The sequence below is a fragment of the Erithacus rubecula genome, assembly GCF_903797595.1.
Source record: "Erithacus rubecula genome assembly, chromosome: 4".
Classification (NCBI taxonomy): domain Eukaryota; kingdom Metazoa; phylum Chordata; class Aves; order Passeriformes; family Muscicapidae; genus Erithacus; species Erithacus rubecula.
In genome coordinates, this window is record NC_136686.1 from 39,290,518 (window position 1) to 39,311,497 (window position 20,980).

Sequence of the window (20,980 nt, forward strand, 5' to 3'; positions counted from 1 at the left end):
TATATTTATGTGTGTGCCTCATGCAGTTTCTTTCAGTATTTCTTTTCAGAATACTTTCTGTAGGAAAGGTAATCTTAATTGACCTGCTGTGTGCTCCATTGCATTTGGTGTTTTCTAGTCCAAGGCAGAGTCAGAATATAAACTAGCTGCAGGTATAACATTGTGGGATTCTGGCCTATAGTTGACACACATTCAGATGCAGGGTGTTAAGTGCCTGCAACTGCTTAAAGTCACAAAAATTACCATGAGCCCTCAGACTAGAAGTTGATGTATTAATTAATTTTTTACTTGGATTTTGATTACAATTATATTATGTTTTTAAGTGATTGCACTCCTCTGTGAATGTTTGTAGAATGAAGGGCCTGAAATAATTTGGTTCTCAGTTTCAGATTGAAAAAAATCCTGTTGTCATTCTGCATCTTTCCAGTCTTAGTGTACCATTGCTCTAGGAAGCCCATTGTTCAAATTAAAAATAGAGTGATAACAATTAATAATTTCTGAGTGAATTTTAAGAAACTTACAGTTTCAGAGCTCTGTGTGCATGTGTGTGAGTCTGTGTATGGGAGTGTGGTATTCTGTATTTTTCAGTGAACTATTTGTTAAAAAGAAATTAAATCAACTTATCTATCATATGTGTATGAAAAGAGCCGAATCTCTGGTTGTTAATTTTTTGTCCAGTTGATAGATTTTTGTGAGGTTGCATGTTAAACACTATCCTGTTTCAGTTATAGCACCTTGAGTACTTTAGTGATATTAACATAAAAGGTTTGTAAGTACCATTTTTTCACTAGAGAAAAAGAAAATGCTGCAAATGTTGAACACCTGATGGTGCTTTGTGTAAGTCTCTCCACTAACTGTTTGGGTAAGTCTCCTACTGGAATAGTCCCTTTTCCCCCACATACCCTTGTCATGCACTTTTAGCTGAATCCAGATTTTTACAGGTCCTCTTCTAAGCTTAGAACTGCTTTGCTACATTACAAATTGTGTCTTCTTGTCACAGAGTCTGAATTTAAAGGGTGCACATTTACGATCATGTGTCATTCTGGCCTACGTTGGATTACATTCTGATTATGTTCTATTTTTTCTGCACTGATTTCGTTTCCATAAATACACACCTTGAACTTCTCTCACATCCATAAGCAGCCTGGTGTCGTGTGTGCATTCTTCTCATCTCCAAGTGATACACAGGATATTGTATTGGCAAATCATCTAGGCCACCTTCTGTAAGCTTGACACCAACAGCTAATGATTGTCAGTCTGTGTCTCACTGCACCTTCATCCATACACACAGATAGCTCTGGCACTAGCATAAAAGTTAATCCTTGTCCTGCTAGCGAGAGAATTATATATGTACTTCAAGTTTTATATAGAAATATAATGAGAATGTAGAATTCTATGATAATATATAGCCAAAGCCTGTCTTTCCCTTGAGGTTAGTTTTCTCTGTAACCATCAACTGTGTCCATTCTAGGCCAAATCAAATTGTTTTCTTTTGCAGCTCACGGTGACACAGAACACAGCACATTGTAACTACAGGAACAGACTCAGCTTTGAAAGATCTCTATCAGGCATCACAGAGAATTTGAGGCAGATGGCAGTTATCAGCTGAAGCAGTCAGAACTGTACAAGATAAATAGATAATTGAAAAGCAATCTGGAAAGCTGGAAGAGATATTAAGCCTCTCTTCTAGAAGGGAGGTAACTCAGGTAGGTCACTGCTGAATTCAACTCCTAGATCAGTGTTTTGTCTAATATCACTGAAAATACAGTGGCAGTTCATGCCTGTAATATTAATATATAATATTAACATTATGAAGTAATATTTTGAATATTCTGAAGTAATATTTAAGTTGTTGTTGTTAAGGCAGTTTGGTATATTCAGTTATACAACAGAGTAAAGAAGGATTTTACTATCTAAAGACAGGCAACCAAAATCCCAGGAGCAATATGGCCCTTTGTTAAATTACAGTTGCCAAAATAGAAAACTAGTTACACACACTTTTTATCTCCGTGCTACTTTGTTTCTACTGCCATGAAACCAACAGTATACCTGCCACACTGCCCATGACTGTCTGAGGGGCAAGTGATTTCTTTTTTTGTGTAATTTATGTTTATATTAAGATAATAGAACTATTTCTGTTTTCTTTACCATGAGCACAGAGAGAGGAAGGAAAAGGCCAATGTCTATGAGTAAAAGAAGGTGTTGATCTTGGTAGCTGCATTTTAAAAGGGTCCTAAAAAACATCTTTTCAGTCACTCTCATGATTCTCAAATTTCTGACTACAGAAAGTGTGAAATCTTGTGTGAAAATACAAGGAAACTGATACCTTTTGGTAACTCCTCTTGCTGGGTTCTGATCTCTTGTAGAACTGTATTGGTTATAGGGAGAGAGTATGAGATATTTTTGTGAGAGTGAGCACAGGAAATAAGATTTTGGCCTTTTTCAAAAGAAAGTGGCATCTTTTCACCAGAAAAGTTCTTGAATTGATCCACTGACAACTGTCTATTTTGTTAAACCACTCAGGTGGATCACAGAAAATATTAATTCTTGTGGAGCTGGACAAGACAAACAAACAAAAAAACAACAACAACCAAAAAAACAACAACAACAAAAACAAACAAACAACAAAAGCAACAAAATTACTTTTGCTGCTCAACTTACTTTGAAAGATGCTTTTAAAAATCTGTCTTCAAGAATTCTGTCTAAAAAATTCTGTCCATTTATACTGAAAAAACATAGAGCAAAACACATGCATCGAAATTTTTTTTTAAAGTATTAGTTGCTACAATTACAGTAGCAGTTACACTATGAGTTGCTACAGTACAGTAGCTAGGAAAGCAACATATTAAATTCACAAAATTCACAAAATCCATTAACAAAAAAAATTTGCATATGTCCCTGTTGCTGGTTGCAGAAATAATGGGATTCATTTAAACAGTCTCAAAGTCTTAAAAAGTGGCTGCTGATTCGGGGATTTTTTTAATGTATTGTTCTAATATTTGATTTACTATGATACTGGACATGAATTAGTTGTGCACATATGTAAATCCTGCTTCTATGTATTGACTTTTAAGGTTGTTTCTCTGTCATATCTCATTCTGTGACTGCTAAAACAAAGAAAAATAAACGGCAAATTTTTAAAGCTTACAAATGCATGAAAAGTTTCAAGTTATCATTGTTGTTTTGAGGCCTGATTCATCTTTCCATTATAATTCTAGCAATATACTTTGGTCAGTCTAGAGCCATTTTTTATATCAGTCTCAGTTTAGATGAAACTGTACAATTGTAAATTACCATTATGTTTTAAGATATGCCTAACTTCATTACAAAACTTCTTAGGTAGCAGGAGAATTTTCTCTCTGACTTATACATTTTTTTTCTTCTAAATGAAGATGAAAAGTAATAGCAAAAAAAAAATTGCTTTTTAGATACAATTCCAGAATCTGCCTAAATATTTATTAAATGAGAATCTAATATATCAATAATTATAAACTTAAAAGATGTTGACAACTTTGCAGTGTAAGCAGTGCAAATAATACTTAGAATAATATGCAGAGCTAGAAGTAAGAAAACATCACTCAGAGGCAAGCAGCCTTATAATTAGGTTAGAAACAGATCTATTTAACTTTTTTTCTCTCTTATGAATCCTTTGAGTATTTCAGTCTTTTTCTGTGCTGTGCTCCAGATTCAACAGAAAAAGTGAAGAATAAATAGTTCAGCTCATGTTCACACTATATAACTCTCTGAAATTTAGGTGCTACTGTAGGAGGTCTGAACAGAGGAAGGTCTTAGAAACTTGTTATGGTCAAGTTTGCTAATTGTGCTTGAAGGGGGACAAACTTCATTATCTGGTTGTTCTCAAATATTAACTCAATTCTCTCAGTCTCAGGGAATGAAGGTGTCTGTTCTATATAGGCACATGTCTTAGATTAAATGTTCAGACATCATGCCTGAGTGTTCCCAAAGCTATTTGCTTTACCACCAAGAGAAAGTAAAAGCCCTTATGGGCTCTGAATTTCATCATGGAGGCACCTAAATCCCTCCTTTTTTGAGAGCTGGGCTGCCTTAGGAACTGCATGTGAACAATTCTGTAGCTATAATGCTCTGAATAAGGCTCTTGAGAGTAGATGAGTTTGCAAAAATGTTAAGCATCAAAGCTGGGCCTTAAGCACCCTGATGGGATCATATTCTTCACTCAAGGCAACATGGCAGTCCAACTCCTGAACAGTTTCACAGAGCATAATGAACTTCTTGAATACCATGAGTACATTAAAACAGTCTTCAGTACTTCACTTGTTATTCATTGTGATGAAAGCACTGGAGTATATGATCAAAATCATATATGAGGAGCTTTCACTTCATGTTATTATGTATTCTTATTAAAATCCTAGTTTACTTTGTAACTCACTTCTGGCATAATCATATTTTTACAAAGTTCGTAAAGCCTTAGAAATAGAACTATGGTTAGAATACTAGTGCTTGGCATGCTCCAAAACTGTAAAAATCTTCAGTGTATAATGTATTTACTTTCTTTACTAAATAGGTCAAAAATGTATGTCAACATTTTGGGGGCACATACCAAACAAGCTGTTCTTCTAACACACAAATCAACATCAGAAGACTTTTGAAGAAGAAAACACACAATATTTATGTGTGTGGTTTTAAAGTGTAGTATGAGGAAGTAGAAATCATATATAATATGATATATTAATCATATAATATAATATTATATCATATATAATCATATAATCAATATTTGGGGAAGGTCTCAGATTGCTGATCCAGACTCAACAAATATGTAGCATGGTAATGTGTTTGCAGGTGTTCACATATTTCCTCTTACTTTTTGGTGTCTTTCTTGTTCTTTAACAACAAGGCCTGATGGAGCTTCTGCTAATGCCCCAGGATCACAGTGTTTGTTTTCTTCATTCCACAAAATCAGTATTAATAGGTTTCTTTTCCCCATTTAAATTTCTTGTCAGTCATTTTCTCATTGTCAGTATTGTCTTTGGATGCACAAATTTGAATTGGTAGTCAAATATCTACTTCTTGTCAAATTGCTTGAATTCTGAAACAATTTATTTTGGTCTAGGGTGAGACTTGGGGGCGGATCAAGACATCTTAGACATCTGTCTATATGGAAGGGCTCAGGTGCAAACTATATGTGTAAACTCTTGTTCTAGACAACAGAGTCAATGCAATTTTTGGACCCTTCTTGATGCCTTGTTTGCTGACAAACTGCTTTGCATGTGTTTCAGAGGGAACTCAGTTCTTCTCTAAGCTGCATCTGAACACAGATAAAAATTATGGAATCATGAGAAATGTACTGTCAGTTTCTGTCTTGCAGTTCTCTACAGAATAAAATTCCCTGAAACTGGAAAAACACATTTAAAATATATTTTAATCACTAATTCCTGACAAAAGTAATGAAAAGACTTTCTTGAGTTTCTCCCAAAGACAAATCAGGATTCCATAAAATTGTTGGATCTTCACTTATCATTTGCTTTGATTCATGCACATCAATACAACGTACTTGAAGCTACTGGCCAGGTAAAGTAGTCTTGAAAACATTTCTGTGCCTTTTTTCTGAAAATGTGTATCCATGTACCTCTTGGATCTCTCAGACTTATTCAATGCATTTAAGATATTAACAGGATTATTTGAGTTGGTAACCTGAAATAATCTGACACTGCATTTATTGATGCAGTAGGTTATTCTGAATTTTATGTCAATATGTCTTACTTTACAGTTCCACATGAATAAAATACTTTGCTTTAAACAGAGTTTTTAATTTCCTTTGTAGTGGTTCTGTCTACTGTGGAAAGTCATTCATCCCTTATCCTGGAGATTTTTGCTTCTCACAGCACTGACACCACAGGGGTTTTTAGAGCACTGGGTTAATCTGAAGATCCCCAACTAATATACTATGGAACAGGTTGGAATCCAAGCATAAAATAAGATCAGAAAGCAATAGCAAAGGACACAGTTCAAGTTATGGTCAAACTAAGGTTACAGAGTGTGGCTACTGCCCCAGCAACAGAGACAGAGCCCAGACAGCTGCAGAGCAGTGGCAGCCAGCCAGAATGCCTGAATAGATGAAGACGAGGCCAAAAGGAGGAGGACTTAAATCTCTGATATTAGCTGCACTAATATAGAATGAACAAGCTATATAAGAGCCTTACAGACCCAGAAAATAACTAGAACATCTAGTCAGAAACAAAGTCCTTGAAGTTCCTTCTGCAACTCCTCAAATATAAATTATCATAGCCAAAGTATTTTAAAAATATTAGATTTTAAGATGTATTTAGTTATAAAAATCTGTTTTTACGGGGCACATCATAAACAATATTTGCTCTCAAATAAATTGTATACCCAGTAATTGTATTTTTAGATGTGAGGCCATTAAATTGAGGCTGTGACCTCACAGGCACATTGCAGTTTATGCAAAGGTAATCCTGGTTTTCCTTCTCTGAATGGGAATTAGAATCTGTTATCCCAACTATACTATTTTTAGTATCCTAACTAACCCACTCTTCATGTGGGCTAGTTAGGATACTCTGCTGTGTCTTGTGTACTTTAATTGTTCTTTCAAGAAACAAAATCTATTTATAAAAGTCCCATTTCTCTCTGAAAAGTACATTTTTCAGATGTAATGTATAAGCTGTCTTATCTCTGCTGGCTGAAAAAATTATTTTTCCCATTCTATTTATAAAGGATATTATTGTTTTACAGGATCGTTGCAGACCCTGACACAAAGATATGTCAATTAAAAAGCAGGCAATTAAATAGTTCAAACAGGAGGAAAAGAAATGCAATTCAAAAATATCTATCTATGCAGAGTACCCATAGCTGTCTGCAACCCTCCCTGTTACTCTGTGTAGGTAGTACTCAGGGTTAGCTATGGAAACAAATGATGCCAGAACCACTCCTCTAAACATTTTCAATTTTCCAGTATGAAAATATTCTGTAGAAATGTGGTGTGGTATTGGATATGAAACAAATTGTTTGGGGGTTTTTTAAATGTCAATAGATATTTTTTTCATTAAATTTTAGTTCATCTGTGCTGTGTACTATGTTTTTGGGGTTTTTTCCTGTTAAATAAAAAATCTTACCTGATAAGGACATCCTTTCTGAAAGCACTTCTTAAAATGGACTAGCTTGATGCTGTGGATAGTGCTTTGACATTGAAGAAAACCAGTGAGATGCAAAGAAATTCTTGCAATGCTGGAATTGATGCCTGTATACTTTAGAAATGGTTTGACTCATTAGTAGATTAATAGGCTGCACAGAGAGCTGGATCTTTGAAAGAAGTCAGCAAATTAAGGGCAGACTATTACCCTGTAGCTCCCATTAGCCTGCACATTAACCATCTAGATCTACAGATATTTCTGTCCCTTACAAATCACTGGAATAATGGGTGTAGGTTTTATATAAAATTGTCATGGCCATAAGAAGGAATGTAGGAACATTTTACCACTGCTGCAGTTAGAATGGCCAAAGCATTTGAATACAGCTTTGTCAGGATTTTTATTCTCTAGAGCCCATCTATTTTCAAATCTGGGGTAGCTGAGCATCACAGAGTTAGGTTTCCTGTTATGGTTGGGTTTTTTCCCTGTAATAGTTTGTAATATCATTTAACTATTTTCATGGAAAAGTATAATTTGACAAATCTGAAGGAAAATATTCCTGCTCTTGGCTGAGGGCAAAGGAATGGCTAAGAGGACCTGTCATCTCTGATTGTAAGCTACTGTTCCTATCCTTTATCTTTGAAACAGTGAAGAGTTATGGTGACAGACACAGTGAAATACAGCAGCCCCTCCTATAGGGCTTATAGTGTTCTGTGTGTGCAGCAAGGTCATAGGAAAGGTTGGGAAGGTCACAAACATTCCATATTAAAGACTCCCTTCATGGGGAGGAGCCTTTGCCAGTGGCATTTTGAATTTCACTTACTCTACATAAGATTCATAAAACCAAATTAAACTTGCAAAGTACTAGCTACACTGGAGCTAAGCATCTTGGCTTATTCTCAGTGGTTAGTGGCAGGTATTTGAAGGACACAGTTAATTTTGAGCCTAAAATGGGTCAGTGGAACTGTGTTCTGGATCTACCCATTTGTCTCTATTGACTATAAAGACAGGCCACTGTGTTAGTACAAGCATAAACAGCAACAGTTTTAAAATCAAAAGGTAAATGAAATTTCTTTTTTTCTGACTTTTCCCTCTTTTTCATATTGCCATCCTTTTTCATGCAAAAAAGTGGACTCAAAACAGGTATACTGCCTTTAGCTGACTTTTGAGTACTCAAGAGTTCATTATATCCACTCTATAGTACAATAACTTACTACATACTTCAAATTTTGAGTAATACTTCTGCACTAGACAAACACATTATTAGTTAAACTGAAGAAAATAAAACCAAAAAGCCATGTTATGCATGCTAAATTATGAATGTCCAGGGTAATAGACTTTTTCCTACAGTTTTCAACATTGAACAGTGACAAAAAAAGGAAAAGATGAGGATTGCAATATCTTCCCTGATTTTATTTTAGATGCAATGAGAGAAATTTCAGCCTGGTCCCACCTGGCCACCAGTGCATGCAGCTAAATATAAAGACAAAACTTTGTTGGTCAGCTCACTTAACTGGAGGTTAAATATTCCAGAGTTGCTAATGTGCTCCAGTTGAAAAGTGTGCTTTGAGAGGGTCCTGTGGATACAATTTCCAATAGAAGCTAAAAAATAGCACAGTTTTGCTGTACTTGTATTTTGTGTAACATATAAAAATATAAAGAATCTTCTTACAGATGGTGTGAGCTGCCATAGAGTTTGCAGGAGCAGGAGTGTTTTATTCATTGGCAAGCCCAAAGCTGTGGCTAATGACCCCAGGCCAGCAATGCAGCTGCCACAGACCTGCCCTCAGCTGGCTGCTGAGCTGGGATATCCATGGAGAAGATTTTTTTTTTTTGATATGTGCAACATCTCTTTGCTGAGTGTGTTCAGACATATGTGTTCAATATTCAATGTCCATTATTGTTATTGTGAATGAACTCAGAAGTGTTCAGATTACCAAATGAGTGTTTTTCTAAATCTTGATAATGAAAGATCAATAAGTGATTCTAAAATTTTCCGCTTTGATAGGAAACACTGGTGTTCAGTGGGGTTTTCTCCCACATACAACATCTATATTCTCTGTTTCTTATAGACTTCATAAAAAATTAACTAACCAGAGTTACAAAAATACAGTATAAGAACTAATATTCATTAAAAAACCCTGGCAACCAGTCTTTGTACTGCTATGGAGCATTTAGAATTCTCTGATAAAATAAGGCACTGACACTCAAAGGAGAGCAAATTGGATGTATATATAATGAATTCAATTTCCATTCATTTCTCAGTGAGAATTTTTGAAGGAGAGAAAGTCAGAAAATTATAGGCATGTTTTGAGTGAACACAATGAGACTGATTACTTGTTTGTAAATCAACACTCTCATTTTGTTACGCATATATGACTATACAGTTAACTTTTTATCATAGGGGTGTGTGTTTATTTGGTATTTCTGTCAGTGTTCTGAAAAGAAAAGAGGTGAAGATAGTGCGGCTTAAAAACATTGAAAAGAAACCACCCAAACAAACAGCTCACCCTCCAAAAAAGAAACTCAAAAAACTAAATACCAAAGCTTCTGAGGAGAATATCTCTTCCTATATTGGCATAATATTTGGGTAATTTTGTTAGTGTTTTTCTAAATATTTCATTTTAATAGGAGTATAGTAATTGGGGTTTTTTTTTGTGAATGAACTCAGAAATGTTCAGATCAGCAAATGTAAGCTTTTCTAAATCTTAATAATGAAAGATCAATAAGTAATTCCAAAATTACTTGTGACAGATCTCAGCAATAACAGAGGAATACAGTTTTCAATTAATTTGTGTACTTTAGTGCATTTATGTCAATGAGACTGATTATATGTTATGGCTGTGAAAAGAATTGATTTTTTAATTTAGCTTCCAAATTAAGCAATAGAAATAATTTTTGTTCTGAAAAACAAGTGTTTTGTGGTAGGGGTTTTATTTTTCACTTTAGTTCCCAGAATGATGAAAAAAAAAAATCACTTAGTGTGAGACTAAATTGTTTTGTGGCCTTGTATTAACAATTTTCTTGAAGCACAGGTAAAATAAGCAAAGAATAAGATGGACCAGATCCAGACAAAGCTGCTGGAGAAAGCCAAATCTTCCTTTCTGTTTGGGTGTTATAACATCCTTTTGCACTGTGCACCTTAGGTTTAGTTTTCAGCTCAGCTTATGGGAACTAAATCTTAAACTTCTCTAATCCTAAATGCCAAGTTGTGAATGGCTTTGAAAAGAGAACAATTCTACCAGAATTAAGAGAAGCCTCATCTCCTCTCTTTTCTGCATTATTGTCAGAATATCTATAACCTCAGGAGAAATTAATAATTTAAATCATGAAATAAACTGTTTCAGATTCCTACTCCCAGCCAGAAAGAGAACAAACCTGAGTTCAGGCAAGAACAAGTGGGATGTGGAGCATGTGAAGGCTGGGAAATTTATGAATAGGATAGCCACATGTTGGGGATACTTCATTTTATGTGAGACATCACTGAGTCAGTGATAGCTTGATAATATGGGGTTCAGAAAACATTTCAAGAACCACTGGATTTAAAACTACTAATGAAATACAACAGAGTTAAAGCTAAAAATGCTGTCTCATTTCTGCTTTGACTCTGAAGCAAGGATACTAACCTAGGATGTGTCCCAGGAAGCTGGGAATTGACTCATGGAATGCCACATTTTTTATGAATGTCAGGAGCAATAGATTGAACAGACATAATGATACATTTGCATTTATGTAATGAAATTTTGAAAATCCTGGTAATGAGCACATTTGGCTTGAGCTCACATCATTCTGAAGGCACTGAAAATGCATTTTGTGGGAGAATATGCTTTGTCAAATTATCATCATCATCATCATCTCTCCTCATGTCCCCTCATCTCACATCAGCCTTAGCTACAGTCCTTCAGTGGATGAAGATGGAACAGAAATAAGAAATACCATTGGGAACACTTGGCACAAAAAGGGTGTTTGATATGGAGTATGTTTCATTTTGCATCATGTTACTAAATTACTGCAGTTGCAAAAAAGGAGAAAAGAACTATTTCTAGTTTGTCAAATGCATCAGGTGTTGGATTTACAGAATAAAAACATTTGTCTTTAAGAATTGAAAAGCTTAAATGCAGATTCAGGGAAAAAAATAAAGAAGATACTGATGCATTGCAAATTTAGTATGAAAAAGGGAGATTTGCAAATACAGCAATAACTCCCTCTATTCCTCTGCTTATGGGGTTAGTGACTCTCTTGACTATATTTGGATGGATTTTGTTTCCTTTGTCATGTATCTCAGTATTTTGTAGACTGAAGAAAGGGACTTCAAACAGAATTAATCAGATCCTATTTCCTGCCATGTTATTGCCTCCTTAATACAAAAGTCTTCTTTCTCTCTATCCCACCTTTACACACAGAAAATTAAGAATGAGTTTTCATAATCTGATAGTTTTAGTTTGTGGATGAGATTAGAGCCTAAATTAAGTCCAAATTAGTAAGAGGAAATGAGGCCATTTTATCCTATTAGTGCTATATAAACTTGTTTTTGAAAGAAGGGACATGAATGATGTAAATTATATTTGTTTAAACTAAAGTTACTCTAGTTTATGCAGTTTTGAAGTTTCTAGGGAAGTCAGAGATAACATAAAGAGAAGTCAAAGAGAACCTTGTCTTACTGAGAACCTGAAATTTCCTGGAGAGGAAGTGTGCATTCACAGTGCTATCAGAGGTTTCTTTCTGTAAGTCTCAGAAAGATGATTTCAAAGGACATTCTTGGCAATTAAGTTCAATTTTCTGCTATTTCTGACTATGTTGTTTCAATCATTTTTAAGATTTGGACATCTGCATTAAAATAAATTTTACTTCCCATACTTCCTCAATATTTTATTCCCAAAGCTCTTCACTCCAAATGGATGCATTTTAGAGCTTCTCTTATCTGCTTAGTGTTATGATCTCTCTCTACCAAAATTGCCCCATCCAAGGTTTGCTCTCCTTACTCACATATTTATCTTTACCTTATTCTGACACTGCTTTAAAATTAAGTTCTAAATTAGCTTTTTTAATATATGTCCTATTTTTTATTCAAGGTTCAAGTTGCTCCCTCTAATTATTGACCGATTAGTTGCCTTGACTCAAGAAAAAACTTATTCATTCAAGGAATTAATAATGTAAATTTATGAGTGAAATGTTTTATTTCACTGCACTGTGTAACTAGATAAAGCTGTCCATTAATAAGTGTATTAACACAAGCATTTTCATCAATATATGGAGTTTATCCTGGTTCTTAATTGAGGCCATTCACAACAGTAGGCAATCATTGATTTAACAGCAGTCTTGAGATGCAGAGAACTATTTTTGAAACACACCATGAGAATTTTGCCAAAAGACAAGTAGTTATTCTCTCCAAAACTGATAATCTTTGGCTCCATTTGCAGAGGCTAGGCAGATCCTCTCCCTGCAGGTTTTTTTTCCCTTTCAGCTTCCTATACAAACCTAGAATATAATTCTTAACTCCTTCAGCACTTAGTTACCTACTCCCTACAGCTATTCCAATTCAGATAGTAGCCTTTGTATTATTTTTATGGAGCAATGTCTTTTGCCAAGACCTTTAAAATTGGCTTTCTGTGATGCATATAGATTGAATTTTCAGTTCTATGCTTTCCATAGCAGAAACTGAGCAAAATGTTTCAGAGGACACATACTCTTCTGCTATTCTGAATCTGGAGATGTCTGTATGTAATGAACCCTTCTTTTCCTGTCTAAAGCTTTGTAGTAATTTACATGATTGCAGAATTAGGTTTTCTTGAAAAACACTGCCTTCTCTAAATTTGAATTCCATTATGTTTTAATGACTGTTTCCTGAAAGATCCAATCTAGAAACTGCTTGTTGGGCAGTCTCATGAACTGGCAAGAGAAACCACTGCCTGGAAAAATGTGATTACTGGGGTGCATTTACTTGTTGCACTGCTTAGAGGTTGGGGCATCCTGGTGGAAGGCAATATACATAAATTTAATCCTAGATAATTTATGCACATTTATTGTGGGATTAAAACAAAATAATAATGCCAACAACATTATTCACACTCTATGAAGCCGATCCAAAACTAACATTTCTAGGTGAGTGCTTTGGATACCACTGTCAGCCCCATGCTTAACTATAGTTTTATTGGGAGGCAGTTTGCTTGAGGTTTGAAAGCTGTGGATTTAAGCTTGTTGGAGCTGAAGGAAAAGACATAATTTTCTGCAACATATTTATATAGTGAGCTGCATTCAAAGAGTTAGAGGACACATGTGAAAACCATGCCAGAGAGTATGTAAATTATTAAGCAGTATGAATGGTTGAGTTTGGGGTTTGAGCTTGCTCTCTAGTCCTAGTTTATTCAGCAGTGTAGACATAGACAGATGAGATAAGGTTTTACTGCTGGGGTCATTTTCCCCTAACCCAAAAAATGTTCAAACATGAGTAGGTAAGGAGATAGAAGCAGATAACTTCATGTTGGTTTCAATAACAAGGACTGGGCAAAGGTAGTACAAAAGGCTTGGTTCTCCCCTTCACAGCTGAAGTAAACTATTCTTTTACCCTCTACTACATATACACATTTATCGGATTTTTTTAGAATGGAAATGCTGCAGAGACACCAGAGCAGAAATGGAAAATAAGTGAGAAAACCAGATCACAGACATGCAAAGAAAGAACTATGAATGTGTTATAAACTCACAACTACAGAAGTCAGTAAAGAGGAGCTTTAAACAGAACTTTCATAAATGCAACAGATTGCAATGACACCTTCATCCCAGGCCCACGATACATCTTTGGAAGGACTACTGACATCATTCCTATGGTATCACATTTTTTCAGGTATTTGTTTTAAATAGCAGTTCCAAGTAATAAATAGTCTAGAGAAATGTCAGTAAAACAGGATGGCTTCTTGAATTTTAAAAAGGAACTGATACATCTTTGGACAGCCCTGGTATCTGAATCTGTTTCTCTTAAAAATTATTTAAGTGGACATCATCCTTTTAAGCATTTTGAGACAGTATGTCTATAAAGTACAATAAAATGAGAAATATATTCAAAATATAAACACAAATATGGAAGTTCATTTCATTCTTTATAGATTTTTATATTATCAATTCTAAATTATAATTTTGTAGCTTTTTAATTTACTCAAATTCCTACCATTAGTATTATTTGTAAGTCTTTGTCTGAAAATTACTGTAGTAATTTTTTAAGGGCAACAGATACAAGAGATTTTTCAGTTGGCAGGTTTCTGAAACAAAAGATATTATACATAAAGAAAAAAATTCAAATTGTATTAATTTCAATTAATTGCAATTATGTTACAGTTCAGTTGTAATAGAGTTTTTAAAATACAGGACACTGTTTCTGCTTCTTGAAAAAAATCTGTTTTATTATAATTTTCCTCACAACACTCCATGCAGATACTTTTGTGAAGTATTTATTTAGAGGAAAGTTCAATCACTTTTTAAAACATTGTAGGTGATCATCAGTTACACACTTATACTATTTATGTCAATAGGACAAATTTGATGCTGTGACTGCATCCTCAACAAAGTACATTGACTGCAGTAGGAATGTAAATCTGTGAAGGGCTGAACTGGCAGGTCATTCTTCATGCAGTGCTTTTACCTTTCAATTCCAGTACAATTTTTGAGACTTAGAGTGAGAGGTACTTCACTGAATAATGGCCTGAAGTGTAGAAGAGCTGATCAAGCCTTTTGTCATTGAAAAGTAAATCATCAGCCTGCTGATTTTAGAATCTCATGGACATGGCCTTACAGTGTCTCTATGAGAAATATTATTTCTAATTTTTCAAGGGGATAAACAAATCTGTAAGGTATGTTTGCTGAGAAATCAAGATCCCAAGTTGGGAAGGAGAGATAAGATATAACTGCAAAATATTTGATTCCTTTGATGATCCCCCCACTATAACTCTCTCTTACTTCTGGAAGGAGCACTAACCTATTATTTTTTAGAGCACTGACAACCTATAAAGCTGCAAAGGTACTGAATCAAGTGCATTATTTACTAGCAAAGATGACAGTGGGAAAAGCCTGAATGACAGTTCTATGCTCTGCATTACCATCTAAAGATGAAGATCTGAGAACAAATCTATCATAAGGGCTTTGTACCATAAGGACTTCTCTTTCAGAAGAAAGCCCAAAGGGCTGCAATCTCAATCTGATGAGCCTGAGAAATCTCCCCATCTCCTTCATGACTAGGAGAAAAGATGCTGTACTGCATCTTCCAGTGGCTAGTTACAAGCACAAATCCCAATAAACTTAAGTAGAGTGTGTATATACTGTATTAAAAGGGTTTTAAACTGTCTTGCTTTAAAAGATCTCTGATCTGCATAGATGAGAGGATGATGATCAGCCTTAGCCACCCAGTCAAGGAATTTATCAAGAGCATGGATTTTGTCCAGATTCTGCCTGCTACTGTTTTGTGAATTGCTGTCCTGGAGAGTCTAAATCTGGAGGAAACTAGATTAATTTCCTCAACTGTCTACAGTTCTTTACCTCATTCAACAGTGACAAATATTGGCCCTATGTGCTATAAAACCACCTTTTTTTTCCTTATTTGAAAGAAATCCATCTTGGAACTAGACAACTTGCTGCCCGAGTTCTCTTTCTCATTTTTTATTGGGCTGATGTGATATTTTCAGATAGCAAGAGAAACAGGCCTGTGCTGCAATCAGGCACTTTCTACAGATAGTATTATTTGACAGTGAAACTGGGAAAATTTTTCTCTGTCCTTGCATCTTAAAAAGGCAGTGAACATGTTTGGATGAGGTTTACAAATATGATGGTGGATGAAGCAAGAAGGCCAAAATGCATTGACAAGGACTGGAAAGGGTTGCTGTAAATTCTGGTGTCAACATTTGCTTTGCATTAATCCTCTTTACCAAGGAAAGAATGCACTTAATACAACAGATTGATTCAAGGTGCTTGTGAGCCTGTGAATCCCTCATCAAGACAAGTGTGAATCATTTTTGTGAGAGAGGGATAAAAAAGAGAGATCAACATCAGAGGTGTTTCTCAGCGAGGCAGAGAGTCACATTCAACATTGTCCTCCTCAGTGTGATTTAGAGTAGAAATTAAAACTGGTCTCATCCTGCATTTAAGAGCAGAAATTCCATTTTTCAAAAAAACTACATGAAATTTGTATTATGTATAATTGTGTAAATAAGCCTAGTTATGCAGTAGCTGTGGTTTATTTAATTAAGTGCCATATTTCCAAGTTACTGGGAATGAATATCTGAATGCAGATATTTTCCATGATGACATAAATGCTTCATGCCTAATTTTCAAGTAGTTGTGGCAAAATAACTGGCATTTTTCCTGTTGATGTGCCTGTATTCTTGTGGAATTTTTTCATTAGTAAATCAGCTGAACAGTCTATCACACATCATATTTTTTTATAGTTTATGGTCATAATCAAGGAAAGCATTTAAATGGGTGTCTCTTAGTAAATAAAGGAATGGCCATCTTTACTTCAAAACTCTAAGGCAAAGATTTTGTTTGTTTCTTCATTAAGACAACTAAATTCTAAAATAGCCTTGATCTTTCTGGAAAATAAAATTAAGGTTTTTTTGTGTTTCTGATTGCTTTCCCTTCAGATATATAATTTCCAGAGCATATGCCTGGCATGTATTTATCAAGAGGACAGTGTATTCCAGGATGCTCTTTAGAATTGTATGTATTTTTTCTAAGAAAGTGTTTGAAAATCAGACACTAAATTTAGTCTTAGCTATCCACCTTAGCTGTGGCATCTAATCAACAGGGAAAAATAGATGCTACAGGAAAGTTTCAGCTCAGCTTAATATACTGATCCAAAATTGCTCCAATGTGCTGCCCTTGAGGTGTCTAGCTTCATCCATCAATCCTAAAGATGGCTTGGAGTGTCTGTCTCAGGTACAGTAATGTGCTACTAGTATTTCTGCCCCATGTATTTCTCCTCTTTAGCCTACAACTCTGTCCTGAAGAAATCCTCCATAATGATGGAAGATTGATCAGCTTTCACTTCACTTCTGACATAGCTAACTTGTCACAGACTGTTGGCCATTATTTTATCATACAAGCCTTTAACTGAGAAATCAACTAGTTAGCAGTTTATAAAAGAAAAGCCTGAAAAAGCCCAAAACAATCAGTTGGAGCTACTGATAGAACAAGCTACTTCTAGTGCAAGCACTAGCAAGGAGAGAGGGGAGTTAGCACACTGTATGCACTGCTTACCTCTCTGCAATGTACACTTATTGCAAAGCTACTACTGCTTCAAGAGTAGTTAGTAACCGCACAAGAAAATAGATTTTTGGTGGAGCATGATGATTTTAATGGAATGGGAACACATGAAATGCTAATAATATCAAACAGGTCATGAGTTACTGCAATAGTTTTTCAGTTTCCTTGCTGACCATGCTGCTTTTCCCTTAAAGAAAAGCAGAGTGCTTAAATCTGACTGTCAGGAATTTTTTTGCAAAGTTGTAATTAAGTCTCAAAGCCAGTAGTAGCCAAAATATTGGCTGTATATATTAATAGGAATTTTCTACATGATTTTATCAGCTAACACTGCAGTATTTTTAGACAGTTTTTCTGTTATCTGAGAAATCCATTTCCAGCATAGTTTGTTCGTGGTACTGCTCACCCATTGTAAGCTTTGTCCTTCAGTGCTGCATAACCTTCCTGTCAGTTTTTGGGATGATTTAATAAAACCGTTGTTGACTTTAGCAAGCGTAATGTTCTGGAACATTTTTGTATTAACAATTTGCATATTCCTAATGAAAACACTGTGAGGTGTTTTACTGTCAGCTGTTTGCCAGTCAAAAATATCACCTTGCAACCCTTAGACAGAAAAATATTTTTTTCTCCCTGTGCTCTTATTACATGTTTTTGCTTCTTGCTATTTTTTGCTTAGCATTGAAGCTGATGTGAAATTAGGTGCATAAATAAGCCTTTTCTTGTACATTTTTGCTCAAGACAGTAAAGTAGCAAACCTGAACCTTCTATGTTTAGTAGCACAAGTCCAACTTAAAAATGCAGGAGTTTGATGTGGTTCAATGAAAGCACATTTATATATTAAAGAAGGAAAATAAAGGTGTCAGAACTAAGTGCAGATTTAGATACAGAAGATTATTCAGTAGAATTAATGAATTCTACTAATGAATTAATTCCTTTTATTCTTTAGCTCTGAATGTGAGAGTTATTTTATTCCAGGCCATTATTATTGTGTCTATCCAGCATGAACTGTGGAAAATGTACTGTGATTTGCATTTTATCAAAGAGAAGTTATGCTTGTGTTATAATTAGAAATATTAAATATGTAGTAATTTCATCTTGGTCTGTCCCTGTTGATATGGCAACTATTATACTTGGTTTTTATTAAGTAGGAAAGATTATTTTTCATCTTAACAAATGTCTTGCACTTTTACTTTCTAATGAGAGAAAATGCCTTCCACAGCAAATTTGGCTATAAGTTTTGTCAGTAGAAGGCTGCTTAATTTAACATTGTTCTTTCCAGAACTTCTCTGCCTTGAGGTTATTACAGAATGCTGTTATTTTGGGGTATTTTGTGACACTATTAGTACTATGTCAGTACCTATGACATCAACACTGGAGTTACAGAAAACAAAAAAAGAGAATAATATCTTTTTCTCTTCCAATAAGTTAGTGCACCATCATTGATTGAGAGCTAAAATTTTGGGCACTCAGCAGAACAGGAAAAGATCATTCTGAGCAAATAGTTTATTACCAAGTTCAACCCAATCAAAATATTTTGAAATAACATATAGTCCAGATTTTTTCCTTATGGAAATATTTTTCTTTTCCAAGGTAAGACCTGTTCATGCTCTATTTGCTAATAGTTTTTTAAATCTTATTGCCTCTTCTCTGAACAGAACAAGTCTCTAACATGAGACAACTGTACAAGTAGAAAAGGTATGACTTTACATGTTCTGTTGCAATTAATTTTCTACATAGATATAGATAATAACTGAAAAAGAGAATTCACCTTTACTGTTGTTCTTCACAGGGGCGAATTTTAGTTCCACAAGAGTTAGTTTCCTTCTCTCTAGCAAGAACATTTAGTCATTTATAGGAAGAGAAGCAACTGCATAGAGATATTGATGGTTACGACAATCACCTGGCATGTACAAAGGGCAAGTGAGTTCTGAAAAGTGTCCATATTTTCAGTAAATATCAGACATGTTCTTTAATCTAAGGATCTCTTTTCAGGCTGATTATCCACAAACTCATAATTTTCAATGCTTTGTCAAGAGGCCATCACATGGATGGGTGGCATAGCCTATGATGAGTTTCTTAATCTTGAAAGTTTAGGATAGTTAAACCTTTCTTGGGATCTTTATTTTCTTTCTTTTTTTTTTTTTTTTTTTTTAGAAGTTTTCTCTGAATATCTGACATTCCCACCTATTTTTCAAGCACTTTTCTCATACCCATATTGCCTATGCATGTCCACCATTTTTCAACTTCCTATCATGCAAATTACCCTAACATTCCCACTGAAAAAACAGACTGAACCAAAACAGATTTCTCCCAGGTTCTATGTTAACAGACAATGGTCCTCACGTGAATTGAGTTACCCTTAATTGAGTTCTAATAGTTTCTTTCTGTCCTTGACAGATTGCTCTATCTCTCCAACATCCTGAAATACATGAGCTCCACAAGCATGGCCAGGAACAAAAGTTGGTTGATAGGTGTTTTCTTCTCCTTCCAAGGAAAAGGACAGACAAGGGAGGAGCATAATTTGCAATGCCTGTCTTCAGAAGGAAATTTACAGCTCTAGTCTTGAGTTAAAGAGAAAGTTAGCTGAAACACACATAGTCCAGAGCTCTGCCTATTGTCTTGTGGTGTGTAGATGTGGGTTTGTGGGTGTGTGTGTACCTGTTACAAAAGAATGGTGCCTGCTTTAAAAGCCTTTGGTTCTGTCACATATTTCCTAAACTGGACACAGGTAGTTTCAACAAGAAATAATAGCTGTCTTTAAAGTATTCAGTTCCCCAGCTTTTGATAAACTACATCAATTCAACACTTTTTCCTCTGTTTTTCTGAAAATTAATATTAGCAAAACTGAAAGTGAAAAATGAGTCTGTGACAAATAAGGTCAGACTTGCTCCTAAATATAATTTGCTCTTAGCATGCTGGTATTACTGTTATGTCTATTATGACATTTCTATGAATAAATAGTTCGTATTATAAGAAGATCTATTTCCATTCCAAGTGATGCTTTTTCATTTTTTCATTTTTTTCAACCAGAAAGTGATTTACAAGTATTACCTAGCTTTTATGTTCCAGGGTCTTTTTTTCTGTTATACACATATTCATACATATATATAAGCATGCATATATTTATATATACTTTTTTACAGGTTTAAATCTACCAAGCTGAATTGTGAAATACTATAACTGCTGCAAACAGAGTAAGCAATTATTTTTGCATCAACAAATACTGAATATACAAACTTATGATTATAAGAACATTTCTTTATAGTGAAAAGATTACTATTTTAAATATTAAGCTACAGTGACAAGGTCCCCTTTGCAATGCAGCTTTATATTTTTCATCAATCTTTCATAATCTCACCATTCTATGAATGTCAAAGAAATGAATGCAGTATGTTTTTAGGTAACCTGGAATCAGTATGTGTAGAGCTCAGAAGCAGACCAAAGGAGAGAAATAGAAACAAAAGGGAAAGGAAATCCTTATGTTCCTTCCACATATGAGACTCTAGGAAGCATATGTTTGAATGAGCAAGAAAATCAAACTGCAGTGATTAGACATCAATGTAATTTTAGAACAGATACTGCAGATGAACAGAATTTCTGTAAACCAA